We start from the raw sequence: 12,693 nt of genomic DNA, 5'->3' as shown, positions 1-12,693 counted from the left end.
TTCACATAGCATATTATGTGTGCATTCCTTTTTCCATGGTCAGGTTTTCTTTACAAAGCTGTGCATAGTAGGCAGATGAAGCTTCCCCTCAGGGAGGCCAGCTCCCTGTCGCGCCTCTTCCACCTGCAGCCCTGCCCACATTCCACCTCTATCTGGCCCCAGGCCCCGCCACCCCTTGCTATGTCCCTCCTCTCCTCCACCCTGCTCATGAGGGTGGGGGGGGTGAGGATGGATACAACGAGCGATGGGGTCTCGCGGGAAAGGACAGTGAAGGAGAGGAGTGAATAGAGTGGAAGACAGGAGTGAGAAGGGATTCACCAGGCAGTGGTGAGGGCCTCGGGGAAGGGACGGAGCACAGGCAGGGCCACCATGGCCCAGGCATCCAGTGGCAGGTTGGTGGTGGCTGCACCAATGGAGGCTTATACTCCCCAGGTCTATTACACCCACCACCCATGCAGCTTAGTGGGACTAAGGTAGGAAGAACACCTTGAGTTGCTGCATCCTGGGGAAAAGTCAATATGGAATGCAATAAACAGCATGCTACATCACTGCTATCCAGTTCAATTTTTTCTCTATTTGAAAAACTATAGGAAAGAAGCACATGGGGAAACTGCTTTCCTTAGGTATCCCTTTCTGGGTGGATTTTTCTCTTGCAGTTATGAAGCAAGAATCTGTTTATGTCACCCTGTTTTACAGGCCCTGCATGTGAAAGAAGGTTCTTAACAGAAAAATGGGATGATTATTGTTCATCCTTATCCTCTAAATATTCTTCCTCCTCTTGCAGATACAGATCTCAAAGAATTACCATCATCTTTCTCTCCTTCGCCATGCCCTGGTTTCCATCCAAAATATTCTAGAGTTCTTTTCCCTGCTTCTTGTTCTGCAGTTTTTCTCTACTTTTTTTTTTCCCCCTGTGCCTGACTTGTATACACTCTTCATAGTTGATGGTCTGAGGGTAAGCAAAATTCAGCGCAGTGTTACCAGCATCAAGAAAATTTGCCTAGATCTAGGCACCAGTTTCCAAACAGTGGTTCTCAATCACAGCTGCTGCAGGAAGCAGGAGAGTGTGCTCTGTCCTCTCCCGCCCCTCCTCCTCACCTATTTTAGAGGATGGGAGTGGGGGAGGAGGGAGCAGAAAGAGAGAGAGAGCTCAGGGGATATCCACTCCAGCCTGTGGACGGGGATAGCTCCTCTGCTCCCTCTTCTTTCCCTCCCTGCAGCATGTGGTGCCTGGTAAGAAAAAGGGGAAGAGGAGGGAGGAGCACTTCAAGCTGCCACCCTGAGCCTGAAGAGGAGAGTGGGCTGGAGACCCTCCTGCGGCTCCAACCTCAGCCTCTGGGGGGCGAAGAATCCCAGGAGCAGAGGTGAGACTGGATGGGAAGAACTGACGGGACTGAATTGATGGGAATAGACTGATCTATTAGGGGAAAAAGGGGAATTGTCAGATCTAGTTATGAGTTTTTCCTAACCTAATGGAACTGACAATTAAACACAGCTTACATTAGCTTCTTACAACTGAGTCCATATTTCAAGAATGCAGTTTTAGTGAAAGTTTCTATCGTAGATAACTATATTATTTAACCCATCTACAGTAAAGCATACCTTGGGGTGAAACAGGATGGAGTGGGATCCCAGCAAACATGATGTACCAGAACCTTAAATTTGTCTTGACAGGTCTGGCCAACTCTATTTTGCCACTAAGTCACTATACAACATAAAGACAAAGTGATGAAAAGAGCAATGTTTTACTATCTGCGTGTCTGCAGTTTAATACTATTTTGTAAATGGCTGTTTCTCATTTGTGCATGTGAAAGCTGCAAAATATTTATAATCTTCTGTATTTAGTATATAGCTAGCAAAGTGTTAAGTCTGTTTTCTTTTAGGTATTATTCATGATATACAACAGGGGTGGTCAAACTTATGAATCTGTGAGCCGCATACGACAATCTTCAGACGTTTGAGAGTTGGGACGTGCCTGCCAGGGCTCGGGGCTTCAGCCCGTTCCTGCTCAAGCCCTGGCAGGCACACCCCATGGGGCTGAAGCCCCGAGACTCTCCACCACACTAGGCAGAAGCCAGAGATTGCAGAATGTGTGTGGGGAGGGGGTTCACATGCCTCTCCTGATTTTTACCAGGGTTCGCTGGTGCTGCCAGGCCCCCTCCCTACACAGCAGCTGCTGGAGCCAGAAAGCTGGGAACTACAGCTGGTCGTGGGGAGAGGCAATGGCAAACAGCTGGGAGCTGCAAGGAAAGCCGCTGCTTTTGCTGGTGCCTCTCCCCAAGGGCCTAAAGCAGCGGCCCCTCCCTGCAACTCCCAGGTGTTTTCCACTGCCTCTCCATGTAGAGCTAAGAGCTGGGAGCTGCAGGGAGCGGCCACTGCTGGTAAGTTGGAGGGGGGGAGAGGGGGTGTTTGTGACTCAGGCTGTTGGGGGGGGGGGGGGCAAACCTTTAACTTGTGCCCCCCCAGCAGGCAACTCATCTCTGGCAGAAGCCCCTAGCCTCACCACACCGTGGCAAGGCAGAAGACCCAAGTTCCCCCCCTACAGTCTGGTAGGCGGAGAATGGACGAGGAGGGAGTGGAGAGCTCCGCAAGCCACAATTTAACTATAAAAGAGCCGCATGTGGCTCGTGAGCCACGGTTTGGCCACCTGTGGACTATATAATAATGCTGTATGAATAATATAACTTATTAAACAGTAATTCTGTGTGTTTGAGTTCCATATGGAACTACTCCATTCCATTTGGAATGGCTCTAGTTTTAGAAGCGGAGATCAGTACAGAAAACAGTTTATTATGAATGCAGGAAAACGTATGTAATCTCTTCAGTTAAAACTGAATTGACAAACTGGCAAATTTGAAGACAGACCGTTATAAAACAATTCTATAGGGACAGGCACTGCAATGAACATTATTTTCATAATGTTTTTAGTACTCGTGTAATGATGGCAGACTGCAATATGATATATTGCAGATGTTGATGTAGTTGATATTTCCTTTTTTGAGGAACTTTGTACCATAAAAATGGGAGTGTCCCGCACTGCAACACATTCTATCATGACCATTGCAAGTTTAACAAGTCAGGGACTGCATCCTAACTCATGAAATAAAGCACCTGTGATGTCTTAAACATTTGTTTAAAGTAATTAAAACAGTTGACAACACTAATCCATACTGTTATGTTTAGAGCCTTACAAGAGATTAATAAAGAAATTTGAATCCAATCCTGTGTTATCAGAAAGCAATGGTTCAGGAAGTAGTTATCAAGTAATCATTTTATCTGGAAGACTGACTTACTCTCAGCATTCAACATGGATTGACGATACCACCAAAGGGGGAACACGCAGAAGAGTCAATCTTCTGAGCCTGAAATAAACAGAGAAAAGACCAATACTATTGTGAAATCTGTCCTATCCTGAGAGTTGATAGTACTTGCTAAACACATTTTTTTTCCTTTTCATACCAATAAAGAACCTACAGAGCTCTATTTTATGCTATTTAAACCATGCTTTTTTAAGCACCGGGAAATAAAAGGATGGCTTTCCCCTTCTCAAAGAAGTATGAAAACTTAGGAAAACTCTTGTTTGCTGCAGAGACTCTTTAAATTGCCTAGATCTTAAATGTATCTAAAAACCACCCAGGCCCAATTTTATCCCATAAGACTCTAAATGTCATCACTCTGGTTAAATGCAGAACTACACATCAGCTAATTGAATGCTGAATTGAGGTCCAGCGGCTTCTCAGTGAAATCACTCAAGGCAGCCATATAGTCAAAACATTCACAAGATTTCATATGCTTGCTTTTAACACTAGCACACATAGTAATATATAAATCTTGATTGGAAACTTCTCATATGAAAGTCTTCCTCCACTGGGAAAGATTTGTATTGCAAATAAATCCTCTAGGAAACTTCATTTTGTACTTGTACAACTGCACAATCCCCTGCCAGCTGCAGGTAACTCCCTGCTCCACTTGTGGAAAGTCAAGGGATAATTAATTAGTATAGTGCACTTACAGTTATCCAGAAACAGTTATACGTTTGGCATAAAAGAGCTGGAATGTTTTCCATGGACTTAAGGGGAAAACCTGTAATCAATACATCAAGTGGCTATTTCCTGGCTTTTAAATTGCTTCAAACTCTCAACTCTAAAGTCACAGCAATTTGTGTACACAACTATCTATTTGTTACAGATTGCTAGAACTGCAGAACAACATACCTTTTCTTAGTGATACTGAATAACAAAGTTTAAACTATATATTGAATTCATTTACTCAACCCCTTTGTATTATGCAGTGTACAAGACAAATGTTATAGCAAAGCCCAGCTGACTGAAGAAACTGCCTCAGCCTCACTGTCCATTGTTACTGCCTCCCTCCTCCTCAGTGGATGCAGCGACACTCCAGCCTCCAAGCATTACTGTAATACAAATAATAAAATAACTGTGCTATTGCAACTTGCATCAGTATAATTAATCAATACTAGTTATCCTGATTCAGGTGCACACAGTGGTTGCCCATCCATAAGTAGCATGTCCTGAAAGCATTATAGCACTGTGGATTACTTCATAGTGTCTATTATACAGTGTACTTTTATACCCATTCACATAAGGTTTGTTCCAATGGATGCTTCAAGCAATTCTATCCAGCACTAGCTCATGCACCATGAGGGGCAGGGAACAGACTTAACAAATGAGATGGAGAATCAGCAGCTTCCCTTTGATCAGTTGCCAGAGCGACTCAGACCCTGGATCCCCTTATTATGCTGAACACCTTGATTACCAGTGCCAAAAAAGCAATAAGCTTGATTTCTCTTTTCATTTAATTCTGCTATTATTTCAAATTACTGAGATGCAAAGTAAAAGCAAATAAGCTAATGCTTTCCATCTCCCTAGGATCCAAAGATGGGAGGAGCCAGGCCCAGAGGGAGTTCACACCCTTCCTGTGTCCAAGCCAGTGTCCCTCTCTCACCCACCTTTCCAAAAAAAAAAAAAAAAACACCACACACCATGCTATGCAATATGGACCCTGCAGGATGTACCTCTTCTCAGGGGCTGGAGGGATAGGACACGTGGATAATGAAGTGCTAAGTGGAAGTGGATTTACTTGGAGAGCACCAAATCAGCTTTTCTGTACCTCTCAGCTAGTGATCTTATTCTATGTTCTCTTTTTAAGATATAAAGAGCATGGGAGATGCTGATGAGGGAGATGGACTCCTTAGGGCTTGTCTATACTGGCTCTTTACAGCGCTGCAACTTTCTCGCTCAGGGGTGTGAAAAAACACCCACCTGAGCACTGCAAGTTTCAGTGCTGTAAAGTGACAGTGTAAACAGTGCACCAGCGCTGGGAGCTCATGGAGGTGGGTTTTTTATAGTGCTGGGGCTGCTGCACAGAATATGCTTGGCGGAAGCCAGTGACATAAAATCCCACAATGAATTCACTGAAGCAACTTTAAAAGAAAAGAAAAAAGATACTCCAATAAAACAAATACAGAGAGAGTAGTGCTTGCTTGTATGTGGCCATGTGTCTGCTAACCGGCCTTTGATTTTTGTCCCTTGTTTTCCAGATTAATCCCTTAGGGGAATTTTTTTTAAGTCCTAAATAAGGCCTTATTTTTAATTCTATTCTTGCATCCTTTTATGCTGCTCTGGAGGTGAAGCAACTGAGAGCAGCCATGGAGAGAGAAATGGACCGAGCTGAAGCCACAGAATACAACCTCAACTACTCTCAGAACTGCATGCACCCAATTTAAATGGTGACTGAGCTAATGTTCTGGGCTGGCAGGAGCATTGCACTGGGAAGCCTAATTGTATTGATACAGCTCTTATACCAGTGCTGGTTGTCTGTACTGATACTGCAATGATGCAGTGTCAATGAAAGGCAACAGTGCCTAGCCTTGCTCCAAGGAAATGCCATATCAACAGCAATATGAACATCTATGTACCACTGTAAGCAGTATTGACATACAATGTATTTCATGTGGTAGTGAGTGCAACACCAAAATTCTCTAGAATAGGAAAGGCCAAATTAGGTTAGCACAGCAAATAAACCCTGCTTCTAGGAATAGAGAACCTTTGTGGCACCAAGCTTCTCTGCTCCACGTGGGAAGAAGAGTGGATCCGAAAACTATACCTCAAAAGGCTAGAGTAGCAACTGGGGAAGTAAGGAAAGAGTCCTGACATAGCTAGTGCAACTGAGGCACAGTGAATTAAAAACGAGTGTTTGGAGGTAATTTATAGGAAGTGGTGCCAGCCTGGGACACTGCTAATCTTCACCAAAACCAATCCCATGTTCTGGTACCTGCAGAGCTGCTAAGAGAAGTAGGAAAATGTTCAACCTGCTCTGGCTCTCTCAGGGGTGCTGGAACAATTTTTATAGTAGGGGTGTTGAGAGCCAAACTGTAAACCCTGTATGAAGTGATTTCCATTATAAGACAGGGGGTGCAGTAGCACCCACCCCCCACCTCTAATTTCAGCACCTATGGGCTCTCATCTGGCCTGGCTCATAAACATGCAAGAGAGATGTTCCACAGCTGGAGATACCTGTCCTGTTGAGATCCTGAACTCTGCTGCAGCAGGAGCAGCTCTTCTCACAACAAGCACTCACCCCAAAAACCTCCCCTACTGAATGCAACCACTACCTGACCACCCTCGACCAAGCCAGAGACCAGTCATTTACACAGCAACCTCTTTTTAAGAGGCATAGAGCAGGAACAGCACATGTACTACAGGTCAGGACTCAGGAATAAGTTCCTGCTGCTGTGCCAGTACAAGTTTGCATGGCTGCTACACAGAATGTGCCTGGCTGAAGCCAGTGACATAAAATCCCACAATGAATTCACTGAAGCAACTTTCAAAGAAAAGAAAAAGATACTCCAATAAAACAAATACAGACTGCTCTGAACAAATTATAACAGTACCTGCTATACTTCCAAAGGTCTGTAATATAGCGAGCTTTGTGCAGAGGAAGGCTGCCCTCTCCCTGAATTATGGGGCCTCCTCTTGAGCCCACAGTTCCCAGCTGCTCACTCCTCCCAACAGGCCAGTCAGTGACTCTGGGGGGAGAGGGCACTGGGTGTTTTTCAATCAAGTGGGGAGGGAGCAGAAAAGGAGGGAGAGATTAGATATTGAAAAAAATATTGTCTAAAACTGAAACAACTAATGAATTGCCAGGGCCAAGAGAAGAGATGGGTATCTCAGCAGATTCCAGGGACAGTGCCAGCACCCTCCCCCAGGCACTCAGGAAAGAGGAGTGTGCTGGTTCTTACAAGCACAATGCTGAGGAGGAGTTGCCGCTTTCATACACTGTGTCCTTCTGAAATACCAATTACCAGTACCTACATTTGACACTTGAATAGTATGAATATACTAGTTTCCAGAATTAGCATTATGTCCTTAAAGTGCTTTATTTTTTCCATCTATACCTGTACATATGAAGCAAACTTTTATTTTAAAAAAAGAACACATGTCCACCTTGGACTCAAATAAATCTAATTTACTTTTCTCTATATTGGCGGATTACATATTTTCATTCTGATCAGATTGGTTAGTCCAATTTCACTCTCATTCTCAACTCCACACCAGTGCTATGTTTGTCTTATGAACACAACAGGGAAAAGTTAAATCAGAGTAAAAGTTTTAACTGAAATGTCAACAACAATGAAAACCAACTCTTTTATTAAAACTTAAAGTGAAGGGCCTTAAATCAAGTGTTGCTTTAAGACAACTTCTGGAGACTACAAACATGGTATAAAGTATCAGAGGGGTAGCCGTGTTAGTCTGAATCTGTATTGGGAGCATATAGTTAACCATTCTGAATGAAGGCAGGCTTTGCACAATTCTACTAGGATCATTTAGCTCAATGCTAAAATTAATTCCCAAGTACAGTAAAATGGGAGATTGTGTCCTTTCTGACAATTTGAGCCAACAAAACAAGCAAATTTTACTTTATTTCAGACAAGATTTCATTTATGACTAAATACTTCTACAAATGTGACAAGCAACAGATAAAAAAATCAATGCACAAAAAGCAACATTGCAGATGACTTTATATTGCATGTACCCCAAAAATTCTAACTACTGTACTTAGTTTAAAAGTGACACATAGTCAGCAAATATTTCTATTCAACCTGCTGCTATATCAGTAAGTAAATCCTTCTGATAGGAGGTCCTTCATTTACCAAGATAACCAGGTTAGAAGATAAAACCACAAATCTCACTAAATGACATTTAAAACTTTGAGCAGTTGAGCTTTCCAAGAACTGTTGTTCTATTTGTTAAATACTACAAAATGAGCAAAGTAATTAAGAGTTTAGTGAAGTGTTCCAATGGATTTTAATCAATTATTAAAATATTTAATTGAAAATTGGATTAAAAAAATGTAAATTAAAGAAGACCACCAAGCAGATTACATACATTTATTGAACTTGGAAAAAATCTACTTGTTGAGGAAAGGGGTTTTATTTTTAAACGGGCTTGTAAAATATTTGATTTTCTCCATTATCAGAATATGGTGAAGTCAGTAGATGTGTCCAAGGCGGTAAGTTTTCCAGACAGAAAAATACTTACTGCCGTTCAAGTTTCCCCAAACATTTTAGAATAAACAGTGAGGAAATGAACTATTAAAGAAGTCTATGGCTTGACCTAAGAGTAGCCTGGAAATGTAGGGAGATGCTTTGTTATGACTATAAACTAAAATAAAGGTAGAATTATGTTTTCAGGAAAGAGAACATAGAAAATTAAAGTTGGGTCTGCCAGCCACCCTTTCCAACTCTCACAGTAAACACAATTTGTGCTCTTTGCACACAATTGAGCAAGTGAATAATCTTATTTATAAACTCTGTCAAGACTTGCCTGCTGTATGTTTTATTAATGTCCACATATTTTATCCATAAGGAGTTTGTTTCACAGAAGTGAATTAAGCTATTTTTAAGCAATTCATAGAAATACCTCATGGTTCCAATGCCCTATAAATTAAAGTTAATAGGTCTCCTGGGTTTAGCTATGTAGTCTGATGTTACTCAATGATTTATTCACATCCATTACTTCTTATAAATTAATTCTCCTTAACTATTCCCAATGGTGCCTTACATTTTAAAACAAGAAATGGCTGCAGCACTATTCATAGTTAAGCAAACTTCTCCCCTTACATTTTGACCCATCAAGTAAAATGTATAGTTTATACACCATGGAGAGGCAATGCAATCTAGTAGCGAGAGCACTGGATTGGAACCCAGGAGACCTGGGCTCTATTCCTGACTCTACCACTGGCCTGCTGGGTGAGCTTGGGCAACTCACTTCACCTCCCAGTATCTTAAGTTCCCTCATCTGTAGAATGGGGGAAATGACACTGGTCTCCTGTGTAAAGCACTTTGATACCTATGGATGAAAATCTGAGATACAAGAGGTAGGTATGAATAGATTATGCACAAAGATTAGTGCAGTATTCAAATTACAACCGTCCCCCCATATTACGGCACTTTAAAATAAACAGTATCATTGGAAATAAAAGATAAACAAGCATTCATAAAAAGAAGTTTGTATAAAATAAAATGAGCTTTGCTGTGTAGAACAGCATTTAATCTTTGCGCTAACAAAACATTCAATGTACTCAACACTAACAGGAGCATTTCCTTGTAACATCTGCCTTCTCATGTCAACAAACTAATGTTGAATTCCTGGTGACATCTTGGAATCTGCTCCCTGACAAACAAGGCTTTTGTATCTGTCTGGATACAACAACCTGACAAGTGGGCCTGGTGCTCGTCCCTCCTGTCTCCTCCCACCAGCCCACACTGAGACAATTCACTCTTCCCATTCATCCACCAGCAAAAATAAAACCCAAATTTGGCAACAGATTGCCTCCCATACACCAGTACAGGTCTGCTGCTGTAAAAGCACCCCTGCCTTGACTGCCACTTATGTAAAGCCTATACAGGGGCAGCCTCCTTCTCTTCACACCCAACTCCTCAGCCAGGTGAACTCTTCCCTTCCCACCACCCAGAGATCCCAGCTCAGAGAGCTATGGGCATAAGGACAAAAAATTAAAACTAACGTCTAACGAGCCTGATCAACCCTGAAGTCATTATGAAACAGCTCAGACACAACAGCCCTGCACAGACCTCCTTCCCAAGACGTCCCCGGCCCCTCGACACCGCTCTTCTCCGCAGGGCATCCGGCCCCAGCGGCCCCCACACACCCCCTCCGGGCATCCCCGGTCCCGAGCCCCCACCAGCCCCAGGGCAGCCCCTCCCTCTGTCCCCACACACGCACCTGTCCCCACCCCCACCTCCGAAAACGGGTCCCTGACCCGATTGGCTGGGGGCGCCCGCAGGGAGCCCCCACTCGCATCCCCAAACCCTCACGCCTCGCGGGGGAGGGGGGTCTCAGTCCCTTTGCCAACCCCCGCCATCACTCCCCCAGCCCAATAACCAGGGCAGCGCCCAACGGCCGGCGGGGCTCGGCCTCCAGCTCCGGCTCTCACCTGCACTGAGCACAGCGAGGCCTCCGCACTCTGCCCGCGACAGACGCGGCTCCAGCTTCCTCTAGCTGAGAATCCCACCCCAGCCAACTACCATCCCGTCCGCCTCGCCTCGCCGCGCCTCGAATGGCTGGGGGCTGAGCCGGACAGGGCCTCCTCCCCTCAGGGGCGGGGAACTGGCGGGGGGGGGGGGGGAGGAGCGCCCAGCCCCGTAGCGCCGGGGGGAATCTATCTCCTGGTTGGCTGCGGAATGGCGCGAGCTGGTTCCTAACCCCCCTCCCCTACCAAAGCCAGCCATTTCATTGGCTGGGAAAGGTAAACCAAAGGGGTGCTCCGATTGGCTGTCTAGAGTCACTTTATCCCGCCCACCTGCAGCCACGGGACGCCAGGTGGAAAGCAGCGTCTAAGAGGGTGGGATCAGTGCCAGTGGCTATGGGAGGGGATAGGTCAGGTGGGCGGCTTGTCCCAACCCGGGATCAGGCTTCGCTGAACCTTACTCTGGGGAAACCCTAGCTTCTGTGCTGCTGACAAGTACTACTAAATTCGCCCGGGAGCACCAAGCGCTGCTTGTTATTTCCCAGTTTCTGGACGCTCATCTCTTGGCCTTTTACGTAAAATTACAGCTTCAACCCGTCGTGAGATTGGGTCAGGTGGTGTTTCTTTTATCGAGGTTGCCAAATTTTGTTTTGTAACTGGATAGGAGGAGATTCATATTTACTTCTTCCTGCAGCTCCTTGTTCTCAGTACTTATAGCTACCCTTAACTGCACTTCTAGTCTAAGAAGCTATTTTCAAGCCATATTTCACATTTAACCAGCACTTTTACAATTTAATTATTCTCTGGAGCTGAGGGGGAGCTTTGCACAATGTTTTTTTCCCCAGGGGCTTCTAATTTAGCCAATCTTTTTTCCATAAACACATACATAAGGTGCTGGCTCATTCTAGGGTACTTTCACTCCACCTTAGCTGAGCTGGAGGGAAAGCTCTAGCCCAGTGGTTCTCAACCTGTGAGCTGCTTGCGGCCAGATCAGCACACAGCTGTGACTCATGTGACATCCTCAGAACCATATAGGTAGTATGTATATTGTGTGGATGTGGCCCATCGGGGATTCTCACCCTCCATAGGTGATAGAAGGTCCCACCACTTGGTGTTGAGGTGGGACACGATGGTGAGGAATTGACAAAGCAATTATGTGTAGAGTATTAGAGTAATTAGCTCTCTTTAGCTTCTGGTATCCCTAAGAAAGAAATTCTCTATTACTCAAAATGTGCAATTGTTTATGGAAACCTGCTGTGGGTTAAAGCCATAGAGCCTAGTGCTTGCAGCATCTGTAGAACTTCCCTTTAAGCTTATGGTATACACAGTACCCTAGAAGACGTCTAAATCTGAAGAGGACTGGGGTATTTGGCTCCTGGTTTCTAATGCTAAAAGACAGTTCATTGGTAATCGTTTTACTCAATTATTTCGTTCTCTTGGTGTCACTGATAAATTGCACAAAGATTGTATTATGTATGGCAAGTAGTTTATTGATGCTCAAGTAAATGCCACAGTTGTTGCTCTCCAGATATGAGTAGGCTAGGCCACTTCACATGCACATCTTCATGTGGTGCATTTTTTTATTCTGCAAAATAAAGATGGGGGGGGGAAAAGGCAGTTTCCTTTCCCCCCGCCCCCTACAAACTGCCATCTGGCCTATCACTTTGAATGGGCTGGCAAGGACCAATCTGTACAGGCATATGCAATCGCTCAGGTGATAAAACTGAATCTTGAAAGTGACTTTTAACAGATAGGAACATCAAACCTATTTCAGTAGGAAGACTGCTTTGACCTGCTTCATTGTTGACTTGCTTATCTACGCGGCATTTGGTTTTGTTCCTATCAAGTTCATCTAAAGAATCTTTGGAAACAAGCTACATTTCCCAACAGCAGCCCCTTCAGCACTGCATGGGGTGACCAGATAGCAAGGATGAAAAATCAGGATTGGGGTTAGGGGGGTAATAGGCTCCTATATAAGACAAACCTTCAACTATTAGGGCTGTCCCTATAAAATCGGAATATCTGGTCATCCTAGCACTGGAGCATCCTAGTGGCTGTGACCCCTGCAGTATTGGGTAGGAAATTTCTGTTACTACAAGCCACTGTTGGGCATGCTCAAATGATGTGAGATTTTGCAAAGTCATTGCAGGACAGGTGGGTATGGGTCCCTGGGACCCCTATAAA

General features: G+C 44.4%; 1 protein-coding gene across 10 annotated transcripts in view; it reads right to left on the bottom strand.

Annotated features, from left to right (window-relative positions):
* MPP7 (MAGUK p55 scaffold protein 7) overlaps positions 1-10,615 on the bottom strand; it is a 264,560-nt gene extending 253,945 nt beyond the window's left edge. For 9 of the 10 annotated variants that reach the window (XR_010599110.1, XR_010599111.1, XM_065586862.1 and 6 more), the window contains exons 1-2: positions 10,477-10,615; positions 3,294-3,362 (exon numbers count right to left, since the gene is read on the bottom strand). The gene's annotated coding sequence lies outside the window, so the exon portion shown is untranslated. The remainder of the gene's footprint in view (positions 1-3,293; positions 3,363-10,476) is intronic. The other variant, XM_042858222.2, reaches the window with a different exon arrangement.
* Between the last annotated feature and the right edge of the window lie 2,078 nt (positions 10,616-12,693).

Source organism: Chrysemys picta, chromosome 2 (assembly GCF_011386835.1).
Source record: "Chrysemys picta bellii isolate R12L10 chromosome 2, ASM1138683v2, whole genome shotgun sequence".
Lineage (NCBI taxonomy): Eukaryota > Metazoa > Chordata > Testudines > Emydidae > Chrysemys > Chrysemys picta.
Note: the sequence above shows the minus strand (reverse complement) of the source record. Positions and strands in the feature narration are given on the sequence as shown.